Below are 7,959 nucleotides of genomic sequence, written 5' to 3' on the forward strand. Positions count from 1 at the left end.
AGGGGAAAGCAAAGGGAATTCATAAAACTTACTTTTAAAACAATTAAATGGAAAAAATTACTACCTGGGTCTGGCTCTAAAAGACTCAGAGGATTGTGTATGAGTCAGGCTACTCTGGCAGGAGCCAGTTTCTGACAACACACCAAGAGGAATCATGAGCTTTGATTATGCTCTGGATGGTTTGAAGAATGTGGCAGAACCACTTGGAACTGCAGTGGAAATCAGAGGAATTCAAAAGGGCCCAAAAAGGAAATTCAGCTACTGGAGGAGTAACTTGGGCGAGGCAGCTGGGCCTTTGCCCCCGGACAAATGGGGGAATTTGGGAATTCAGGAAAGCACAGACAGCATCTTCCCAGGAAGGCTTCCTCCTTGAAGCGGGCTAAGCATTTCCTTCTTCACCAGCTGAGCTGACCTTCCTGACCCACCCCCACTTATCTCAGGTGAAAATTTGCCTAACTATGGTTCATCGTGGCAATGAAGCCGTCTCCTGCTTGGTAGAGGGGAAATGGTCTTGATGTAAGAGTCAGAAGGCCTGGGACTCCGTCCCCTATCTGCCAGTGACTATTTGGACAACCTTGGGCAAGCCACTTAAATTTCATAAGCTGCAGTTTCTCCAACTATCTATCATCAACAATCTATTAATAAACATTTATTAAGGTCCTACTATATGCGAAGCACTATGTCAAGTACTGAGAATACAAAAAGAAGCACAAGTCCTTAAGGAAGTGGTTCAAGAAGGTACTTGGATTGCAATTAGTTGAATTTAGGTAAATGACCAAACCCAAAATGGAGTCACTGTTTAATGTCGCCTTCGGAAGGTCGTCTCCCAAGGAAGCCACAGGGATCTGTTCTGGGACACCTTCACATTTTGGTCACTGACATATAACGGTATAGCAGCTTCAAATCCAGCAATCTTAGCTGGGAGGAAGAGCTAATCCACAGGACCGCAAAGGATCTTGTGTCAGGGTTAATATCCACAGGATCCCGTCCCACAAGCTGGGCTCATTTTTTCCTAAAATGGGAAAACTCTCCGAGACTTGAGTGGCCAGGCAACGGACTAGGGCTCAAAGTGTGAAGGTGCTTTCCAGTCCCAGCAGGCTTAACCAGCCCAGCCCACGGAGTCCCTCAGAGCCCATAGCTACCCTATTATCTTGGAGTCACCACACCCATCTGACTCAACAAATCCCTCTAGCTGGACAAGCTTGGGGGAGGGATGCTAACTTTGGGGGGGTGGGGGACAGTTAGGGCTAAGTGACACGTGTTGAGCACTGAGGCTGCATTTGAGCTCAAATTCCTGACTCCAAAGCCGGGGTCCGTACCAACTAGCTGCCCTCGGTGCTAACTTTTTATTAGGTATTTTTTCCGGCAGTAGATCACTAAGCATCTCACTTCATTCCCATCCCAAGCCTCAAACCACCAGAGCAGCCTGAGCCAGTTCTGGTCCGCAACAAATCTCAGTGGGCCAAAATATTGGGTTGCAGCCATTAAGATGACGTTGAATACGGACAAAAATAAAATCTTACACTTGGCGTGGAAAAACCAGTTGCACAGGTACCAGATGGGAGAAGCAGTTAAACAAAGATTTCTACAAAAAAGACTCCGGAGGTTTTGGGGGATGACGAGGTCTACGTGAGTCAACCCTGTGCTGTGACAGTGGGAAAAAGAATGAGACCAAAGACACACTTCCTCTAACTGGGGAGGGGGCCATCTTGTGTATTCCAATCTGATCTGACCCAATGTGTAGAATGACTTATTTGGGCCACGTTCTAGAAGGAATATTGACAACAGGATGGTCCAAGACCTCAAGATTGGGCCACAAGGATTGGATGGAGAAAGTGGGGGATGTTTTACACAGAGAGTAAGAACCTGATAGAGGAACACGATAATGCTCTTTAAGTTGAGGAGAGGATAAATGTGGAAGAGGATCCACATTTAATCTGCTTGGCGCCAGTAGACAAAACTAAGCCTAATGAATAAGTCCAATAGGCACATTTAGGATGTTAAAACAACTTCTTAATTAAGAACTGTTCCAGAAAGTGGATTTCTTTGACAAAGAGAAGATCTAATTCAGTTCCAATTGATCAATGATGGACAGAATCAGCTACACCCAGAGAAGGAACACTGGGAAATGATTGTGAATCGTTTACATTTTTGTTTTTCTTCCCAGGTTATTTTTACCTTCTGAATCCAATTCTTCCTGTGCAACAAGAGAACTGTTAGGTTCTGCTCATATATATTGTATCTAGGATATACTGTGACATATTTAACATATATAGGATTGCTTGCCATCTGGGGGAGGGGATGGAGGGAGGGAGGGGAATAGTCAGAACAGAAGTGAGTGCAAGGAATAATGTTGTAAAAAATTACCCTGGCATGGGTTCTGTCAATACAAAGTTATAATTATATAAAAAAGAAGTGTTCCAGAGTAGAGTGAGCTGTTGGAGAAGGGAGGGAGGGAGGGAATCTCCTTTGCTAGAAGTCCTAGATGGTCAGCTGGCAGGAATGGTGTATCAAGAATTTATGGATTGTGCTTAGGTTTGCCTCAGTTTCCTCATCTATCAAATGAGCTGGAGAAGGAAATGGAGAACCCCCAAATGGGGTCGCAAAGAGTTAGACACAACTGAACACCCACAAAAGTGGCCTGGGGGGGATCTGAGCATCAGCTACTGGTCTTTCTGGTTCTGTGAAACAGCTGCTGCTCTCGGTGATTGTGCATCCAATGCTGTCTTCACTTTATTCACCATTCACCCAATACAAGAAGGGCCCGTGATTTTATCAAGGCAAGGAACTCTCAATGTGGCGACTTCTTCCACCAGTTCATGTTGCTACCCAGCTCTGACTCAACAGATAAGTTTTTGCTGTTGTTCAGTCATTTCACTTGTGACCCGTTGGAGTTTTCTCGGCAGAGATACCAGGCTGGTTTTGCCATTTCTTTCTCTGGTTCAAACAGGGTGAAGTGACTTACTCAGGATCACACGGCTCATCAGTGTCTGAGGCTGGATTGGAACTCAGGTCTCCAGGGCCTGGTGCTCTATCCAAGGCAGCATCTAGCTGTCCCAGCAGATAAGAATTAGGGGATTAATTGGTCCCAGGCACAGAGAGATTAAGTGATTTGCCCAGGAACTCACAGCATCAGTGGCAGCATGTGAATCCAGGATTTCCAACCTTCTATTCCCTAGCTACCCTGTATCTACTTTTTCCAAGTGTTCCACCTAATTTAATCTTCCATAAACAATTACAAATTCAATTGCACGTTGACTCACGCACAATCTGTATAGACATACGTATACAAATGCACACACACAGCCAGGCAGGGACGTAAAAAATCAAGTCAACAAGCATTTATTAAGCGCCACCATGTGCCAGGCACTGTGCTAATCCCAAAATGCGGTAAGTACTTCCTCTCAAGGAGCCCACATTAAAGACAACAAACAATTACGTACAAATAATTCCCAGACAGGATGTATTGGAGGGAATCTTAGAGGGAGATAAGGAAGGAAACAGCATTTATTAAACACCTAATATATGCCAAGCACTGTGCTAAGTGCTTTACAAATATTATCTCATTTGATCTTTACAACAACCCAGAAACGTATTATTATTATCCTCATTGTACAGTTGAGGAAACTGAGGCTGCCAGAGATTAAGTTACTTAGCCAGGAGTATATTTGAGAGATGCTGCAAAGGTGGAAAGGACAGGTCTTGGGGAGAACTTGGATCTTGGGGAAGAGAGGAACCTACATGACTGTAGGTTGTAAGACTGAGGGAGTGGGAGGAGGATGCTGCTCTCTACAGTAATGGGGAAGTCAGGAAGGGCTGGAGGGGAAAGATAATTTCAGTTTTGAGTTGAAGATGTGTACAGAATATTCAGTTAGGGATGCACAATATGCAGTTGGTGATCAATAAGAGGAGAGGTCAAGAGAGGGTAGGGCTAGAAAAACAGAGAATGATGGTATGGAGAGGAGAAGTCAATCCAAGGGAGTTGATGACATCACTGAGCAAAACAGTTTATTTTAATTTTTTTTATATTTCTCATCAAATCTTTTTTTTTGAGTTTTTTATTTTCAAAAATATGCACAGGTAATTTTTCCACACTGACCTTTGCAAAACCTTGTGTTCCAAATTTTCCCCTCCTTCTCCCCACCTCACTCCCTCCCCTAGATGGCAAGCAATCCAATATATGTTATACATGTTAAAATATATGGTAAATCCAATATGGGCAAACATATTTATACAGTTCTCTTGCTGCACAAGAAAAATCAGATCAAAAAGAAAAGAAAACGAGTAAGAAAACAAAATGCAAGCAAACAACAACAAAAATAGTGAGAATGTTATGTTGTGATCCATATGGAGTACCCACAGCCTCTCTCTGGGTGTAGATGGCTCTCTTCATCACAAGCTCACTGGAACTGGCCTGGATCATCTCATTGTTGGAAAGAGCCACGCCTATCAGAATCGATCATCGTATAATATTGATGTTGAGCAAAACAATTTAGAAGGAGAGGAGCCCGGGTCAGAGCCTTGGGGGACAGCTGTGGAGGAAGGGGCAGCAAAGGGGACTAAGAAGGGGCAGCTAGAGAGGAAGCCAGAATACCAGGAGAAAAGTTAAGAGACAGAAGAGGCTGATCAGCAGCCTCAAAGGCTGCAGAGAGGTCGAGGAGAATGAATATTGAGAAAAGGTCACTGGGCTTGGCAATGAAGAGATCACTGGTATCTTTGGAGAATGATGAGATAGCATAGAATAGGAAGAAAATTATATAGTGTCCTAGAATTAGCTCCTGTTACCCAGACAGGTGAAAGGTAAGACAAATAAGTAGCAGTTAGGGACTTTTGTATTTACTTCATATGAAAAGTACTGCCACACTTCATCTAGAAATAAATGCAGAAAATGACACTTCAATTTTCTCATTAAAATTTCATGAAATTTCTAAATTTCAGTTTCATTAAAAATGAAATTTCCCTATTTGTAGCCATATGAAAAGATGCTCCAAGTCATTATTAATCAGAGAAATGCAACTTAAGACAACTCTGAGATACCACTACACACCTGTCAGACTGGCTAGAATGATAGGAAAAGATAGTGATGAATGTTGGAGGGGATGTGGGAAAACAGGGACACTGATACACTGTTGGTGGAATTGTGAATACATCCAGCCATTCTGGAGAGCAACTTGGAACTATGCTCAAAAAGTTGTCAAACTGTGCATACCCTTTGATCCAGCAGTGTTTTTATTGGGCTTATATCCCAAAGAGATCTTAAAGGAGGGAAAAAGATCTGTATGTGCAAAAATGTTTGTGGCAGCCCTCTTTGTAGTGGCCAGAAACTGGAAACTGAGTGGATGCTCATCAGTTGGAGAATGGCAGAATAAATTGTGGTATATGAATGTTATGGAATATTATTGTTCTGTAAAAAATGACTAGCAGGATGAATACAGAGAGGGTTGGAGAGACGTACATGAACTGATGCTGAGTGAAATGAGCAGAACCAGGAGATCATGATATACTTCAACAACAATACTATATGATGATCAATTCTGATGGACGTGACCCTCTTCAACAATGAGATGAACCAAATCAGTTCCATTTGTTCAATAATGAATAGAACCAGCTACACCTAGGGAAAGAACTCTGGGAAATGAGTGGGAACCACTACATAGCATTTCCAATCCCTCTGTTTTTATCCACTTGCATTTTTGATTTCCTTCTCAGGTTAATTTTACCTTATTTCAAAGTCTGATTCTTCTTGTGCAGCAAAATAACTGTATGGATATGTATACATATATTGTATTTAACATATACTTTCACATATTTAACATGTATTGGTCTACTTGCCATTTGGGGGAGGGGGTGGGGAGGAGGGGAAAAGTTGTAACAGAAGGTTTTGCAAGGGTCAATGCTGAAAAATTACCCATGCATATATTTTGTAAATAAAAAGCCATAATAAAAAAATAAAAATAATTTCAAAAATGAAATTTCCATAGAACCATGCTATATACTTACTTATATACTATTGTTGAATGATTTAAAGTATATTAATGGATCCTTACAAAGGAGAAAACTTTTCTTCTTTTATTTTTTAAAAGAACATTTTATTAACAATTTACCATTACAACCAAGTAAATCTATTTAGTCATTATTCAATTAATTTCAACATGTAAAGTATCATAACAAGCTCAGAGAGCAGCACAGAACAAGCACTTAATAAAAGATCTATTTATATCCATATCTACTAACTATCCACATGTATGTATGTGTAGATAGAAAATGATGAAGATATTTTTTATCATCATCTGTCATCTGACTTTAGCCAGAAAATGTCATCTGCAACCAGAGATAGAACTAAGGAGACTGATATAAATTAACACATGCTATGCTCACTTCTTTTTTCCGTTTTGTTTTGTTTTTTTCATCTCTCCCATAGTTTTTTCCCTTTTGTTCTGATTTTTCTCTCCCAACATGATTTATAAAGCAATATGTATTAAAAATACATATTAAAAATAAACTTTATTACAAAAAATTTAAAAGAACCATTAAAATGAAGTAATATCAATACTAAACATGTATATACCAATTGACATAGCATCCAAACTTTTTTTGGGTGGAGAGAAGAAGGCAATCAGGATTAAATGACTTGCTTAGGGTCACATAGCTAGTAAAAGTCTGAAGCCGGATTTAAACTCAGACACTCTAGACTCCAGGGCCAGTACTCTATCCACTGCACCACCAGGTGCTTCAGCATCCAAATTCTTAAAGGAAAAGTACATTACAGGAGGCAACAGACAATACTAGTAGAGGACTTCAACCTTCTCCTTTTAGAACTAGATAAATCTAACCAATTAAAAAAAAAAAAGAATTAATGGAGATGAATAGAATCTTAGTTTTTTTTTTTTTTTTTTTTTGTCATTACATTGCCTGTTTATTGAGACAATATTGGAGTCATTCCTGACCTTACTTCAAAGAATATTTACGAAATACAAATTAGATGCTAGATACTGATAATACAAGCAAAGAAATGCTTATTTATACAAAGAAGTCTTGCCTTCCCCCTCCCTACCAATAAGATGGGGAATAATCCTTTGGGCACATTTTCCTACTTTACAATAATGCTGGGAAATATCAATAGGTTATATTTTTAAAGCACTACAACATAGATTGTGTTTTCCCCACATTAAGACAAATAGGTAGGTAGAGCAAGTATCTTTTTTTTTTTTTTTAAATTTTTAAATTTTTTTTATTTAATAGCCTTTTATTTACAGGATATATACATGGGTAACTTTACAGCATTAACAATTGCCAAACCTCTTGTTCCAATTTTTCACCTCTTACCCCCCCACCCCCTCCCCTAAATGTCAGGATGACCAGTAGATGTTAAAATATATTAAAATATAACTTAGATACACAATAAGTATACATGACCAAAACATTATTTTGCTGTACAAAAAGAATCAGACTCTGAATTATTGTACAATTAGCTTGTGAAGGAAATCAAAAATGCAGGTGTGCATAAATATAGGGATTGGGAATTTAATGTAATGGTTTTTAGTCATCTCCCAGAGTTATTTTTCTGGGCATAGCTAGTTCAGTTCATTACTGCTCCATTAGAAATGATTTGGTTGATCTCGTTGCTGAGGATGGCCTGATCCATCAGAACTGGTCATCATATAGTATTGTTGTTGAAGTATATAATGATCTCCTGGTCCTGCTCATTTCACTCAGCATCAGTTCGTGTAAGTCTCTCCAGGCCTTTCTGAAATCATCCTGTTGGTCATTTCTTACAGAACAGTAATATTCCATAATTTTCATATACCACAATTTTGAATAGAATCTTAGAAAAGTAAAGAAGCAGGTAATTATTTACTATGTGCTCAGTGTTTTACAAACATCTCATTTGATCCTCACAACAATCCTGGCAGGTAGGTACTATTATCATCCACATTTTACAATTCAGGAGCTGAGGCA

The sequence above is a fragment of the Sarcophilus harrisii genome, chromosome 3 (assembly GCF_902635505.1).
Source record: "Sarcophilus harrisii chromosome 3, mSarHar1.11, whole genome shotgun sequence".
In the NCBI taxonomy this organism is placed as follows: Eukaryota; Metazoa; Chordata; class Mammalia; order Dasyuromorphia; family Dasyuridae; genus Sarcophilus; species Sarcophilus harrisii.